General features: G+C 45.6%; 1 protein-coding gene across 3 annotated transcripts in view; it reads left to right on the top strand.

Moving 5' to 3' along the window:
- Window positions 1-900: 900 nt before the first annotated feature.
- LOC132808140 (gastrula zinc finger protein XlCGF7.1-like) overlaps window positions 901-16,963 on the top strand; it is a 42,601-nt gene continuing 26,538 nt past the window's right edge. For 2 of the 3 annotated variants that reach the window (XM_060822018.1, XM_060822014.1), the window contains exon 1: window positions 11,020-11,183. The gene's annotated coding sequence lies outside the window, so the exon portion shown is untranslated. Of the gene's footprint in view, window positions 940-10,594; window positions 10,783-11,019; window positions 11,184-16,963 lie in introns of those variants that run through there. The other variant, XM_060822016.1, reaches the window with a different exon arrangement.

The following is a 16,963-nucleotide window of genomic DNA, read 5'->3' as shown; positions in this document are numbered from 1 at the left end:
CTGAGTGTGGGAAGAGATTTACCCAGGCCTCCAACTTGCTGACCCACCAGCGGGTCCACACAGAGGAAAGGCCTTTCAGCTGCCCCGAGTGCTGGAAAGGCTTCACCTGCTTCTCCCATCTGCGGAGGCACCAGCGAGTTCACGTGCCATCGCAGGGGATTGAAGGAGCGACGGCCAAGTGCCGTTATCGACTGGACTGTCAGCCCGATTCCAGGGACTCCTGGGTTTGAATCCCGCCATGACAGATGGCAGAATTGGTATTCGGTCAGAAATCTGGAGTGCAGAATCTAACAGTGAAACCATTTTCGGGGTTGGGGGTGGAGAAACCCCCATCTGATTCACTCGCATCCTTTTTAGGGAAGGAAACTATCGTTGTGGGAGAGGATCACTCGGTCATCCCAGCTGCATCCTTTACCGGTCTGGCCTACATGTGACTCCAGACCCACAGCCCCCCCCCCCCCCCCCCCCCCCCCCCCCGGCAAATGCGTGGAGAGAAACTTACTTGGAGACAAGGTATGGGTTGAAATTGGTGAGTGAGGCAGTATTTCCTATGGGTTACGGCTGTAGCAAGGACCCAATTACAAAGGGACAACTCGGTGCTGACCAATAGTAAAGGAAGAGAGGGGGGTGGCAATGTGCGCGCTTTGACCTTGAGCTGCTTCTTTTTAAAAAAGCAACATTTTCTATGCCTTTTTGGTGAGGGGGGGGGTGGGGGGGGGTGGAATCTGAAGCTGTAACAAAGTTGGGTCACAATAAAGGTTACCTGAACTTACTGCCAGGCTCAGACTCTCATTGAACTTTGAGCTCCAAGAGGTTTTTGTTTAAAGCTACTCATTTTTCTTGCAGCCTCCTGCTCTGAGTTTCCAATGTCGTGTATCAGATGGAGCAGTGAATGAGGAGCTAGCATCGTTAGAAATTGTAAATTTTTCGTGAGTGCAGGTACTGCATCGTTTCATCAGCATTGTAAAGTTTACTGGCAGCACCAGGAGTTGTGGGTTGTGTTCACTAGATACGTGTATCTTTACAATTAAGAATATCTAAAATGATATATTCAGAAACATAGTTGAAGTCTGAAAGCATTTTAAATTTTTTAAAAGAGCTGTTGAAACCTTTCTGAAAGTTGCACTGAATTAAATGCAGTTTAACCACAGCTCAGGACAGGTTGGAAGGGGTGAATGGCCTGTTCCTAGTCTTGTGAAATTGGTTCTGACTATGTAGAAATAGACTCATAGAGTTGTACAGCATGGAAAGAAACCCTTCAGTCCACGCCGACCAGATATTCTAAATGAACCGAGTGACCCATTTGCCAGAATTTGCCCAATGTCCCTCTAAACCCTTCCTATTCATATCCCCTCCAGATGCCTTTTAAATGCTGTAATTCTATCAGCCTCCACCACTTCCTCTGGCAGCTCATTCCATAAACGCCAGAAACGCACCACCCTCTGCGTGAAAAGGTTGCCCCTTAGGTCCCTCACAAATCTTCCACCCCCCTCCCCCCAACTCTATGCCCTCTAGTCTGGACTCCCCCTTACCCCCAACCCCGGGGAAAAGAGATACAAAAGTTCACTTACTCCCCCCACAGGATAAAGAGTTGCCCAGAGGGAGGGGGTTTCACTCTGAACCTCACAAGACCAGTTCTGTGCAGTGACATCAACTATGGAGTGAGGGGATGGGGTAAGGTGTCTGGGTAATGGGGTGGGGCCAAGCTGAAAGCAGTCCATGCACCATTTGCAAAAATCCCAACCCGAGGAATCCACCCGAGGCAGATGGGAAACGGAAGCCTTTCCCACAGTTGCCACACTTCCACGGTTTCTCCACGGGGCGGGATTCCATGGCTGAAGCTTCAGTTACACACAAACGTGTGTGGAGCCCCTCCCCACCCAGAATTCCTTTTCCCAGGCCCTATAACTGTTTCAGGTTCCACACTCAATGTGCTGTAACAGTAGGGTCTCTCATCCAGTCCCACTGATGCTGAAAACCTACTCAAACAGGAACCAAAAAGCTTTGCTCCTTCTCACAGACTCATAGTTGAAAACTGTTGCAGTCCCGATGGACTGAGTGACTGTCAGACATTGACATCAAAGTGAAGACTGTAGACGCTGGAGAGTCAGTCGAAAAGTGCGGCGCTGGAAAAGCTCAGCAGGTCAGGCAGGATCCGAGGAGCAGGAGAGTCAACGTTTCAGGCATAAGGCCTTCAACTGTTGATTTTGAAACTTCCGTCTTCAGATCTTCAAATACTCTATAAAGAGAGATTACAAAGGTCATCACTGTCAGTGCAGGGTAGAAATTCTGAACAAGGAATTCTACTTTCTGTGGAATATTCTTTTCTTTGTTATTCCACAAAATTGAAAGCACCATCCCACTCTCTCTCCCCCTCTGTTCTCACTCCACTCTAACTAATTCCCCTGAAGGTGCTGATTCAGGATCTTACAGGGATAGAAAAGCAAAAATATCAAGACTGACATCTCTCTGAATTTTGAATAGTTCCACCTGGAAGTTAATATCTTTCACAACACTGGGATACCACTGAGAGTGAGCAGGTCTGATTTTGGGAAGCAAAAACAAACATGTCAATTCGGGGTGAATCGGGAATACAGCTTCTTGAGGAAGGACCAGACATGAAATGGTTAACGTCCCCAGGAAGGTGGGAGCAAAATGAGACATCAAGGCATTAACACCGACATTAGAGAGAAAGAGAGCCTATTGACGTGGCAAATGTTAGTGGAAAGCCAGAGTCATAGAGATGTACAGCACAGAAACAGACCCTTTGGTCCAACTCATCAGTACCAACCAGATATTCTAAATTAATCCAGTCCCATTTGTCAGCACTTGGCCTATGTCCTCTAAACCCTTCCTATTCGTATACCCATCCAGATGCCTTTTAAATACAGTAATTGTACCAGCCATCACCACGTTTTTTGGCAGCTCATTCCTTACATACAGCACCCTCTGAATATAGGAGTTGCCCTTTAGGTTCCTTTTAAATCTCACCCTCACCCTGAACCTATGACCCATCCAGGGAAAAGACCTTGTCTATTTACCCTATCCATGCCCCACATGATATTATAAAAGTTTGTAGGGTCACCCTCAGCCTTTGGCGCTTGATAGAAAACAGCCCCACCCTGTTCAGCTCAAACCCTGACAACATCCTTGTCAATCTTACCTGAATCCTTTCAGGTTTCACAACATCCTTCCTCTAGCAGAGAGACCAGAACTGCACACAATACTCCAAAAGTAGCCAAACAAATGTCCTGAAGAGTGCACAACAAACTTCCCAACTCCGATACTCAGAGGACTGGAAAAGTTTTCAAAACCCACAAAAGACAACCGGGAAAGAATGGAGGGACAAACCGATCTTGGACATCAGGGTGGGGAGGGGGGGTGGCGGATGGGAATGAGGGATGGAAGCTGAATGTGCTGGAGCCAAGGCGGAGGAAGAACAGAGGATGCAAAACCGGCTTGAAGGAATACTTGAGGAATACTGCATGTGCTGTACTTGTACCTGTTGCAGTTACTGGTGGGAATCGGGTTCATTTTAAACATCGAAACAGAAAACTATCTACCCCTCCACCTTCCCAACGTCAATCCTTCCATCCCTCCTCACCCAGGTAACTAAGACACATACCTGAGTTTGTGGAGTCTCCTCCCTCCCTGGATTCACTCCAGTTGCTACAAGTGAATAGATTTCCCCTCCTCCCATCTCTGTCTCCCTCCCGGGATGAAGAATTGCCCAGACAGAGTGAGACTCACTTAAACGGACAGGGCCACTTCCCTGCTGTGACATCAACATATCAAGAGGCGAGTCATAGTTTGCAAAACCCCTTCCCTTCAGAGAATCCCCACAGTGTGGAAACAGGCCACTCGGCCCAAAGACTCCATACCGACCCTCTGAAGGTTAACCCACCCACACCCATTCCCCTACACCTGTTGCTCTACATTTACCCCGACTAACCTGCACATCTCTGGGCACTAAGTAATTCAGCATGGCCAATCCACTTTAACCTGCACATCCCTGGGCACTATGGGTAATTTGGCATAGCCAATTCCCCCCGGACCTGCACATACAAATTCACCCCCATAGGTGTGTGTGTGTGTTTGCATGAGAGAGAGAAAAAAATCTACATCAGTTTATCTCTGCCTATTTGCTAACAGGTGCTTTATTTCTGTTGGTGTAAATATTGTTGTAAATCATAGCTGGGTGCTAACAGTTAGATGGAAGGGAGACAAAATTCCCCAAGTAGGGCACCATGAGAATCCTGGGAGAGCCCCATTTCTGGTTTACTTCTGAATGAACAAACATTAAGCACGAACACCTATTTATTTCTAATTTTGTTTCATTTTTCTTGTTTAATTCTCTGTTATGACTACACTCTGTGCCTGGATGGTTGACAGGCTGGGAGATTGTGGGTTGGGGCTTGATTACTGAATGTTTTATTGTTCCAGAAGGTGGAATAGGGAACAGGGAGATCGACAGAGGACAGAGAAATCAGGCCCTGAAATCCGAGGTGACACCAGGCTACCGTGTGCTCAGGGCTTTGATGAGCAGTGCCAACCCTCTGCCTTTACCTCAGTTCCCATCTGACTACCCCCTCTATATTCAGGATCCAATCCTTGTCATCCTGAAGCCATGTCTCTGTTAGGAGTCTCAGATCATAAGTATTCTCTTCAATGTGTGCAGTTAATTCATTCACTTTTGTTACAATGCAGCACACATTCAGACACACTGTTTTTAGATTCAAGTTTTGTGACCTTTAAAATCCAGTTTTGATTGCTGGTACATTTACTCCCCTTGTACCTTTCTATCGTTCTCTGATGTTTATTTTCCACATCACTATACTGCTCACTGGCCTTGATTTGGATTGGCCATGCTAAATTGCCCAGAATGTCCTGGGATGTGCAGGTTAGGTGGGTTAGCCATGAGAAATGAAGGGTTATAGTTTGATAGTAATAGAAGCAGGAGTTGGCCATTTGGCCCATCCAGCCTGCTCCACCATTCATTAAGATCATGGCTGATCTATCCATCGACTCAGCTCCTCCTCCCTGCATTGTCCCAACTACCCTTCATTCCCTACCATTGCAAATACCCATTCAACTGTGTATTGAGTTTAGAGTCACAGCAATGTTCAGCACGGAAACAGACCCTTTGGTCCAACCCGTCCATGCTGACCAGATATCCCAACCCAATCTTGTCCCACCTGCCAGCACCCGAACCATGTCTCTCCAAACCCTTCCTATTCATATACCCATCCAAATGCCTCTTAAATGTTGCAATTGCACCAGTCTCCACAACTTCCTCTGGCAGATCATTTCATACACACACCAGCCTCTGTGTGAAAAAGTTGCCCCTTTAGTCTTTTATATCTTTCCCTTCTCACCCTAAACCTACGTCCTCTAATTCTGGACTCCCCACCCCAGAGTAAAGATTTTGTCTATTTATCCTATCCATGTCCCTTATGATTTTATAAACCACTATACGGTCACCCTTCAGCCTCTGACGCTCGCGGGAAAACAGCCCCAGCCTGTTCAGTCTCTCCTTATAGCTCAAATCCTCCAACCCTGGCATCATTGTTGTACATCTTTTCTGAACCCTTTCAAGTTTCACAACATCGTTCCGATATGAAGGAGACCAGAATTGCACGCAATATTCCAACAGTGGCCTAACCAATGTCCTGTACAGCTGCAACATGACCTCCCAACTCCTGTACTCAGTACTCTGACGAATAAAAGAAAGCATACCAAACACCATCTTCACTATCCTATCAACCTGTCACTCCACTCTCAAGGAGCTATGAACCTGCATTCCAAGGTCTCTCTTAGTGAAGATGCCTCTCCTGCTTCCATGGGCAGAGAATTCCATTGATTCACTACTCTTTGGGGAAAGCGGTTCTTCCTCATCTCGGTCCTAAATCTGCTCCTCCTAATCTTGAGGTCTTATCCAGCAGCAGAAATGACTTGATAGCGTAGGGCTTCATCCCCACCGTGCGACAAATTCTCACCTTCCATCAAAATCCCGGATGTAGTTACTCACTCAGTTGCTGTCTCACAAATGCAAGATTTCATTGTAACTTCTTCTGCTCCCATTAAGGGCAAAACATCTTTGAAAGCTGCTCTGAAACTCCAGCCTTCACAATCACACTTCTGCTTTCACCGAAGAAGATTAGAGTCATACAGCACGGAAACAGACCGTTTGGTACAACTCGTCCATGCTGACCAGATATCCAAAATTAATCTTGTCCCATTTACTAGCATTAGGCCCACATCCCTCTGCATCTGGATGGGTACATGAATACGAAGGGTTTTGAGGAATATGGGCCAGATGCTGGCAAATGGAATAGATTGATTTCGGATATATGGTTGGCAGAGACGAGGTGGGCTGAAGGATCTGTTTCTGTGATGTATGACTCTAACTGTCTTCGGTGAAAACAGAAGTGTGGTTGAGAAGATGGGACTTTCAGAGCAGCTTTCAAAGATGATTTGCCCTTACTGGGACGAGAAGAAGTTACAATGAAATCTTTCATATGGGAGACAGCGAGCAACTAAGTGAGTACATCCGGGATTTTGGTGGCAAGTGGGAATTCATTGCACTTTGAGGATGAAGCCCAATCCTATCCAGTCATTTCTGCTAGTGGCTGAGACAAGGCCTCAAGCTTTGGGGGAGTAGGTTTAGGACAGAGATGAGGAGGAGGAAGTGAGGGCAGTTGCTTTTCCCAGAGAGTAGTGTATCTGCGGAATTCTCTGCCCGAGGAAGCAGGCTCCAAAATGCCCCGGTCCTAACTCTTCGACTTGACATACCCGTGAATGTAAACTCTGAAGTGTTTTGGTTAACTGATGCAAATATTTCCACTTGTTCAACAATCCAGTGCCGGCTGTTTCAGTCATTGAGATGGTTTTGATTCATCTACTAAGAAAATCTATTCCTATGAGACAATATTCATGACAATGTACGCGAGGTGATACTATATATGCAAGTTGTAGACAATTAAAAAAGGCCGACCAAGCAAGGAGGTGGTTAACAAACCCAGGGCATCCCTCTTAGAGTATGCATCTTGTTTGTTTACAAATTAAACATGCTTCAGATCTTTTCCTAGCTGCTTTCTGAAAATCTGGGTGCCACCAAGTTTGTGAGTGTGTCCAATAATGTACGTAATCAACAGAAATAGGCAGCAGCAAAGAATGAACACAAACCAGTGCAGCAGGGGGCACCCACATTTTGGTTTGAGTATTGAGGGAGTACCCTTTTTGAGGCCCCTGTGATATCAGTACCATACCCAGGCTAATCTGCATTGAAACCAGATTATGAAGTTTTAACCTTTCTGCAAACTTCTGCCTGTGTGTGTGTCTCTGTAACATTTTCCAACTTTCTTCATATCTCAGTTTGTCAGCTTTTGTTTATTCCTTCCTTCCTTCCTTCCAAGGGTAATGAGGCACTCACATTCCAGAACAGCCCAAGTTAGGGAGTTGAGCCTCATAAATCCTGGCTGTGACACATTGCTGCTTAACCAAGTGTGCAAACTCTAAATACCTCTCAGCTGTTCCATTTGCAAATCGAACACTGTTTTCAAGGCAAGTTGTTCATGTCTCTGCATTAGTCCACAACCCGGGGAAATACAAAGGAGTCTTTAATAGTTGCCCAATGTGTCCTGTATACCAAATTCATTCAAGTCTGGACGTCCTGAAGCGAGCAATTATACTTCAGATTTCTACTCGCCAATTAAAACTAATGTTGGGCACTCAAACAGATCGGAGGCATCTTGAAGCATGCCACGGTCCTCAGTGTGGGTCCAGGGCTTATCAAATAGGGTTTCACCTCTCGTAACCCTGGGGCAAGCAAATTCATTATTACTAACTTTGGAAAGCGCACGTGCTCTCAGCAACATTACATCCAGACACTAGGACCCTGTTGAGTTCTCTCACGAGTATCTTGTGGCTGAGTAGGGAGAATTGTATCAACATTTCTAACAGCACTTTTGTCCCTGGCCAGCTTTCCTCTTTATTTTGGACACAACAAAAGTAGCAACCACCCTCTATATTTCATCTCTCAAAGGATATCAGCCAGTGACCTGAGAGGACCAGGGTATCTCCTGCCTGACTCACCAACTGTGGGGGATGGAAATAAAGCCCCATGTCAGGAAAGAATTTGTTTATCAGGAAGCAGTACAGCTGCAAGGCCAACCGTCTCCGCTGAGCCTGGGAAACACAAGCTTTAGCAAACAGGCACTAAGTTGAGATTCAAAATGGTTTCCAGGCTTTAATATGTGACAAAATGGCTGACCCAAATCTAACAATTCTCCCACATCGCAGGGAATAAAACAAGAAAAATGAAACAAATGAGAAATAAATAGGTGACCGTCCTTAATGTTTGTTCATTACGAAGTAAACAAGAATTAGGGGTCTCCCAGGATTCTTATGGTGCCCTACTTGAGGAATTCTGTCCAACAAGTTTAATTGGAAGCAGTATCTTTCGGAGTGCAGTTCCTTCATCAGGGGATTGTGGAATATAAGATTGTAAGACACAGAATTTATAGCAACAGTTTATAGTGTGATGTAACTGAAATTATATATTGAAAATGACCTGGATTGTTTGTTAAGTCTCTCATCTGTTCGAATGACCATGATAGTTTCAGTTCTTTCAAATGTAAATCACAAAACTTTTTTAAATAATTAAATCCTCAAGTGAACTTTACCAATTGGTGTCACGTCAGCCCAGATAATGTATTGAAGGTGTGAGCTCCCCTGTGTGAGACTGTCTGTGCCACAATGGTTAAACTGACTTACAGAATCTTACATGGATTCATGCAGTTTTTGAGCAAAGTAAGACATAATTCTGCAAGTACAAATTCACCCAACAAATTTGTTTGTATGTGTGTGGGGATGTATATTTGCAGATACATTCTATGTGCATTTTTTTAAGAAAAAATCTACAGGCAGTCAATACATGTAATAGTTTGTAAATTCGACTTTGGAAACAGAACCAGTCTGACACAAGATTGGGATACAGGCAGACTCTGATCTCATACCTTTAATGCATTGTCTGAGCTGAGATGTGTGCTTTTGCTATAAAACCTTGTTATCTCGAGAAGGTGACAACAAGAAGTTCTGGGATTTACATTGTAATGAGACCTGCAACCTATTTGAAAAGGTGGAAGACTTAACAATCCAGGCTTGTTCAATATACCATTTCAATGGCAGGACACTGGAATGTTTTGCTCTAAATTGTGTCTTAGGATCTTATCCTCCACAGCCACCTGATGAAGAGGCAGCACTCCAAAAGTTACTGCTTCCAAAGAAGCCTGTTGGACTACAGCCTGGAGTTGTGTGATTCTAGAATCTGGTTTCCAGCATCTGCAGTCCTTGTTTTTAACCTAGTTGATTTAACCCTTGCAAGGATGCCTGCCTTGAAGAAGTTTTCCTCCTCTCTCTACAAGAATCTCAGGGAGTCCCTCTCCCACTGCAACTCTCAGATCATTTCCTCTGCCCTGAAGCTCTTCAACCATGTCCTGAAACAGACTCACTACCACAGCCACATTTGCTTCCTCAGTGCCTGCCTCCGTAACCAACTCATCCTACACAGATTCCAGACCATCTTTAAACCAGTAGAGTTCGGATCCGAACAGGCCAATCCACCCTCCTATCTGGCCTATCACCTTCATCCCCACCCCCATTCACCCATTGTAGTCTTTGCTACCATCCCCCACCCTCCTCCCTGACCTATCCCCTCCATTCCCACCCCCATTTACCTATTGTACTCTATGCTACTTTTTCCCCACCCACACCCTCCTCTTGATATGGGTGATGTAATTTCTGCAGTTTAACTAAGGGTTAATAAGTAAGGGTGAACTGTGAGACTGAATGTAAGTTAGCCTGGAAACAGGGAGAAACTGTTATGTCAAAAACATGGCGGTTTGTAACCTTAATGAAACTGATGTAAGCTGTTAATTAAAACTAGGCTGCTATGAAGCTAGGTAACCTTGGCAATAATACAATAGAAGCTCTTAATATATTAGAAACATACAGATAACCAAGGCCTGGGATAGAGAAAAATAATGTAATGTTTAAGAAACAGGTGGCCATGATACAATAGTAGCGCTCAGAATATTAGAAACATACAGATAATCAAAGCGTTGTCAGAGAAAAGCGTGAAATGTTTTAACCAATGGAATTGTCATTAATGTTTTTACATGTAAAAATAATGTAGAAATATCAGTGCTGTAAAATCTTCCGGCGCGATTTTCCGAAGCTTTATTTTTTGGAAGCCGCCCAAACTTGCAAGTTTGAAATAAACATCCGTTGCTCATTTGTGTGTCTCGCAGCATTTCGATTTGCCACGGGAAAAGCGGTAGCCGGAGGGGATGAGGGCTGGTGCTGACAGCTTGGAGTTCGCCTCCTAGGACGGGACCTTGTGGACAGTCTCCCTTGAAGTCAAGGGTTAAAGGACAGTCCGCGGTCGGCAGAGTGTGGAGGCAGAACTCGGTTGATCTGAATCATAGCCCTAGTGTAGAGTAGTTAGCCGAGTGTCAGGGACTATTCTCCGGAGATTTAGAATACCTAGACAGAATTCACTTATAACACTCTCATTTATCTCTCCACCCTGCAGGCTCTATTCATGATGAAGGACTTTTGCCCTAAACGTCGATTTTCCTGCTCCTTGGATGCTGCCTGAACTGCTGTGCTTTTCCAGCACCATTCTCATCAAAAGTGGATTGGCCATGTTGAATTCCCCATAGTGCCCAGGGATGTGCAGGTTAGGGTGGATGGCTATGCTAAATTAGGCATAATGTGCAGGTAAGACGCATGACTCAGGGTTAAATGTAGGGGAATGAGTGTGGGTGGGTGACCCTTGCGAGGGTCGGTGAGGCCGAGTGGCCTGCTTCCACACTGTGGGGATTCTCTGAAGGGAGGGGGTTTTGGAAAGTGTGTTCTCCTCCCGTTCTGCTGCAGGCGCAGCGCATGCGCAGTGCGGCGTCCCGCTGTCGGTCTTGCCCCGCCCCCTGCACCGTCCCTTTTCCTCGCCCCGCCCCTTGTGACGTCACAACGCGGAAGTGGCCCTGTCAGTTTCAAAGTGAATCTCCCTCCCTCTGGGTAACTCTTCATCCTGGGAGGGAGACAGAGATGGGAGGAGGGGAAACTGTTCACTTGTAGCAACTGGAGTGAATCCAGGGAGGGAGGAGACTCCGCAAACTCAGGTATGTGTCTTAGTTACCCGGGTGAGGAGGGACGGAAGGATAGAAATTGGGAAGGGAGAGGGCTGGATATCTTTTCTGTTTTGATGTTTAAAATGCACCCGATTCCCACCAGTAACTGCAACAGGTACAAGTACAGCACATGCAATATTCCTCATTGCAGCTTCAAGCCGGTTTTGCATCCTCTGTTCTTCCTCCACTTTGGCTCCAGCCCGTTCAGCTTCCTTCCCTCATTCCCATTCCCCCGCTCTGATGTTCCAAGCTGACCCGCAAAAGATCGGTTGGTCCTTCCATTCTTTCCCGGTGGCGCCCATTTCTCTTGTCTATTTCTTGCCTTATCCGGCCATGTGCGTGAACAAAGTGTTAGCGTTTATCCTCTTTCACTGCCAGGTGCTTCCTTGTTTGCGAAAACATTTCCTCCCATGTTTCGCCGACACTGAGCCTTCTGTCCTCCTTGATTGTGTTTTTTTTGTTTTTGTAGAAGCAGGAAACAGATGCTTATAACTGTTTGTACGAGCATATCTAGTTTAACATACACCCCCTCGCCTCACAGCACCTTTATCTGTTTGTCTGTAATATCTACCATTGTTTGCAGGCGCATTTCATTCTTGTATGCACATTTTAGCTAATACAAAAGCAATTATATATTTCCTTCACATAGTTTTCACTCTTGTTAACTCCACTCTTTGCTGAAACAGCTATACCTTGGCGTTAGTTCATTTACCCTGCAGAAGCAATTATGGTTACAGAAGTAACACTGCTTTACCTATATCCCACAGGGGTGACCCTACAACCTTGTATAAAATAATGTGGGGTATGGCGAGGGTAAACAGACAAGATCTTTGATCTGGGGTTGCTCACAGGTTTAGGGTGAGATTTAAAAGAAACCTAAGTGGGAACTCCGATGTACAGAGGGTGGTGTGTGTAAAGAATGAGCTGCCAGAGAAAGTGGTGGCTGCTGGTACAATTACAACCTTTGAAAGGTATCTGGATGGGTATATGTTGGGAAGCATTTAGAGGGACATGGGCCAATTGCTGGCAAATGGGACTAGATTCATTTAGGATATCTGGTCGGCAAGGATGAATTGGACTGAAGGGACTGTTTCTGTGCTGTACATCTGTGATTCTGGCTTGCCACTAATGTTTGTCATGTCTGTATGTTCAGTTTATCCCTGATGTTGGTGTTAATGCCTTGATGTCTTATTTTGCTCCCCACATCCTGGGGACATTAACCATTACCTGTCTGGCTGTTCGAATGATCCCGATTTCTGGGATTGGTCAATAAGGAAATGACTCTTTGTCAATCACACAAGCAATAGTTTATTCTTTGATACGGCCGGGTCGGTAGACTCTGATCAGCCCAGAAGGCTTAGATTAGATTCTCAACAGTATGGAAACAGGCCCTTCGGCCCAACCAGTCCACACCCACCCATTTCCCTCTAATTAATGCACCTAACATTATGGGCAGTTTAGCATGGCCAATTCACATCTTTGGATTGTGGGAGGAAACCCATGCAGACATGGGGAAAATGTGCAAACTCCACACAGTCAGCCTCCCGAGGCTGGAATTGAACCTGGGACCCTGGTGCTGTGAGGCAGCAGTGCTAACCACTGAGCCACTGATGAGTATGCCCCAGAGTGCCAAAAGAATCCGCCGACTTTTACAGAGTTTGTATAGAACTTATGTACATTGTTTTGAGTCAGACATTGAGCATGATCACATAGTAACAACCAATCAGATCTTGCAAGGTCCTTGTGCATTTTTGACTTAGCCTATCATAATTTCTTGTAGACAACCTGTTCTTGGAATCGTATTTGTCCTGTCTGGTGGTTGGGGTCAAACCGTTACTTCTGTGATCAATGGTTAGGTTCACATTGTTACTTCTGCATTTGCAATTTTTTTCACCGGATTTACGTCAGTCTGTGGATCCTTGTTTGTTCTGAGTCGCCAGTATCTGCCTGACTCAGTTCCCACCGAGTTAGCCAAGCAGAAGCTATTTTGTCCTACCTCCCATGTTAAAGTGGAGATTTGAGGTGGCCCAGGGAATCCTTCATGGACTCAGACCTGTAAAGCCTCTCTCTTGGTTTGTCCTGGAGATTGTACTCTTTGGAAGCCTGGAACAATACCCTCTTAGAGTTTAGTTTAATTTTCGTCATCCCCTTTATTCACTGATAGCATCACTGTTACAACATAATGCTGACACCTATAAGCTGTCATGATTTGGAGATGCCGGTGTTGGACTGGGGTGGAAAAGTTAAAAATCACACTACACCAGGTTATAGTCCAACAGGTTTAATTGGAAGCACACGAGCTTTCGGAGCGACGCTCCTTCATCAGGTGATTGTGGAGGGCTCGATCGTAACACAGAATTTATAGCAAAAATTTGCAGTGTGATGTAACTGAAATTATACATTGAAAAATTCATTGTCTGTTAAGCCTTTCATCTGTTAGAATACAGTGATAGTTTCACTTCTTTCATGTGTAAATCACAAAACCCTTTCGTTTTAAAAAGTTGCATTCTCGGGTTAGCTGTTAACAATGGTGATAGCTAGACAATATGTTGAAGGTGTTAGCCCCCTTTGTTCTCTGTCTATGACCTGATGTTTAGATTGACTCTAATCCAAAAGGTGAGATAACCAAGTTTTATATAACTTCATGCAGTTTTTGAACTCAGAGTTCTACATGAATGCATGCAGCTTTTGAGCAAAGTGCGATGTCACTCTGCAAGTACAAATTCACCCCACAAAATATATGTGTGCATGTGGGTCTTTGTCTGTCTGGGGTGGGGGTTGTGATTGTGAGAATGTGTGTGTGTAGTGAGCGCAGAGTGTCTGTGAGGGGGTGCGTGTGGGAGTGTGTGTGTGCATGTCTGTGTGTACTTGTGTCTGTGTGTGTGTGAGTGTGTGTGTGTTGGAATATCTGTGTGTGTGTGTGTGTGTGTGTGTGTGTGCAATGGTGATCACCTGTAATGTGACATGAACCCAAGGTCCCGGTTGAGGCCCTCCCTATGGGTACCGAACTTAGCTACCAGCCTCTACTCGGCCACTTTCCTCTGCTGCCTGTCCCGAAGTCCACCTTGGAGGATGGTCACCCGAAGATCCGAGGCTGAATGTCCTGTACCACTGAAGTGTTCCCCAACTGGGAGGGAACCCCCCTGTCTGTTAATTGTTGTGCGGTGCCCATTCATCCGTTGTCGTAGCCTTTGCTCGGTTTCCCCAATGTACCATGCCTCTGGGCATCCTTGTCTGCAACGTTGGCTGAGTCACATGAGTACCTGCCATGTACAAGGTGGAAGGTGTTCCCACGCGTAATAGTGGTATCTATGTCCACAATCTGACACATCTTACAGCGTCCACCGTGACAGAGTTCTATTGAGTTGTCCTGAGAGCCGGGCAGTTTGCTACGAACAATGATCTGTTTGAGGTTTGGCAGTTGTTTAAAGGCAAGTAGTGGAGGTGTTGGGAAGGTCTTGGTGAGGTGCTCATCCTCATTGATAATGTGTTGCAGGTCACGAAGAACATAGCGTAATTTTTTAGCACAGGAAGTACTGAACAACGAGGGGTACCCTGTCAGTTGCAGCACGTGTCTGTCTCCTGAGGAAGTCATTATGGTTCCTTGCTGTGGCACGTTGGAACTGGCGGTTGATGAGTTGAGCATCATACCCTGTTCTTGAGGGCATCCTTGAGTACTTCCAGGTGTCCATCACATACTTCTCGTGTAGGCAACTTCTACTGCCCCACTTTGCTGATACACCCCTCCCAAGACTTGGCGCACGCCCCAGCCCCCCGAACCAACTACCCAGCACCTTCAGGTGGTCAGTCCTGATGGTGAAGGGGACCGAGGATAGGTCAGCCCAGTTCCCGAAGGGCATGGCCTCGCTCTTACTTCGGTTTCCCTTGGCCCCCCGATGCCCATTCGAACTGGTCACATATGCACGAGTCTGTGCATGCTCAATGGATCTGAGCAGAAAACGGCAATGTCATCCATGTACAGAGAGGCCTTGACCTGCAGGCCCCTGCTGGTGTAGTTAAGTATTTGGTCAGTTTGTCAGTTTTCTGTATACATAGGTTTGTAGTTCTCCGTTGTCCTTTCTTTCGACACCAGCAACCATCCCAAGACCCACAAACAAAGCTGTATCAGAACACTGTTCCAATGAGCCACCACACACTGCAGCACAGATGAACTTCGGAAAACAGAGGAGAGCCACCTATACAACGTCTTCAAGAAGAACGGATACTCAAATAATACAGTGCACAGATTCCTCAAGAACAAACCATGACAAGCAGACCAACCACAGCCCCAGAAACCCTAACCACCTTATCATACATCAAAGAAGTTTCAGAAATGACAGCCAGACTACAAAGACCCCTCGGAATCCTAGTAGCACACAAACCCACCAACACTCTCAAACAAAAACTAACAAACTTTTAAAAGACTCAGTACAACCCATGGACAAAACCAACATCATCTACAAAATTCCATGCAAGGACTGCCACAAACACTACATAGGACAAACAGGAAGAAAGTTAGCCACCAGAATACACGAACACCAGCTAGCCATAAAAAGACATGACCCTCTTTCCCGCGTAGCCCTACACACGGATGGAAAAAAAAACACCATTTTGACTGGGACAACATATGTATCCTGGGACAGGCTAAGCAAAGACATGCCAGAGAATTCCTAGAGGCCTGGTATGCCAACCACAATGCCATAAACAAACGCATGAGAAAGATATAAATAGAAAGCAGGAGACAAGAGCTTCACTGGGAGGTCGCCACCGATGTTGTTACCTAGCCAGGTAATGAAACGTCTGGATATCAAACCTACTGCAACCTTGCCTTCATTGTTCACACCACTGAGCATAGGGGTTGGGACATCATGTTGAGGTTGTACAGGATGTTGGTGAGGCCACTTTCAGAGTACGGAGTACAATTCTAGTGGCCCTGTAATAGGAAGAATACTGTTAGCGAGGGTTTAATAAAGATTTACCAGGATGTTGTAAAGACTGGAGGGTTTGAGTTATAAGGAGAGGCTGGGACTTTATTCACTCGAGCCCAGGAGGTTGGGGGGTGACCTCAGTGAGATTGATAAAATCATGAGTGGAGATAAGGTGAAAAGCAAATGGCTCTTGCTTAGCGTAGGGGAACTAAAAACTCGGGGGACTTTTTTAATGTGAGGAGAGAGATTTAAAATGAACCGGAGGGGCAACATTCTGAAAGAGAATGATTTGCATGTGGAATGCACTTGTTGAGGATGTGATAGATGCAGGTACAGTTATAGCATTTGGATGGGTACATGAACAGAAAGGTTTAGAGGAATATGGGCCAGATGCAGGCAAGTGGGACTGGTTTAGTTTGCAATCCTGGTCGGCATGGATGAATTGGACCGAAGTGTCTGTTTCTGTGCTGTATACCTCTATTGAAACCAGTCGAATTCTGAAAGGGGCTTGATAGGATAGATGCAGATAAAATGCTCCTTTATGGGGAGGGTCATCGAATTCCGACAATGTGGAAGCAGGCTATTCAGCCCATCTATTTCACTCTGGCCCTCTGAACAATATCCCACCCGTACCCAACCCCTGACTCCGTATTTCCCATGGCCAATCCACCCAAAACTGTACATCCCTGGTCACTATGGGTAATTTAGCAACGCCAATTCTCCCTAACTTACATCTTCTCAAGAATGTAATTTAAATGCAGAGCTTTTCAAAGAAAAATGTCACTTTGACTCAACATTGGAACACAGACAGAATTCACATTGTCTCTAATAAATAGGGCAAAG

Source organism: Hemiscyllium ocellatum, assembly GCF_020745735.1.
Source record: "Hemiscyllium ocellatum isolate sHemOce1 chromosome 27 unlocalized genomic scaffold, sHemOce1.pat.X.cur. SUPER_27_unloc_33, whole genome shotgun sequence".
NCBI classification, from domain to species: Eukaryota; Metazoa; Chordata; class Chondrichthyes; order Orectolobiformes; family Hemiscylliidae; genus Hemiscyllium; species Hemiscyllium ocellatum.
The sequence above is the reverse complement of the archived record's forward strand: the minus strand, read 5'-3'. Positions and strand labels throughout refer to the sequence as shown.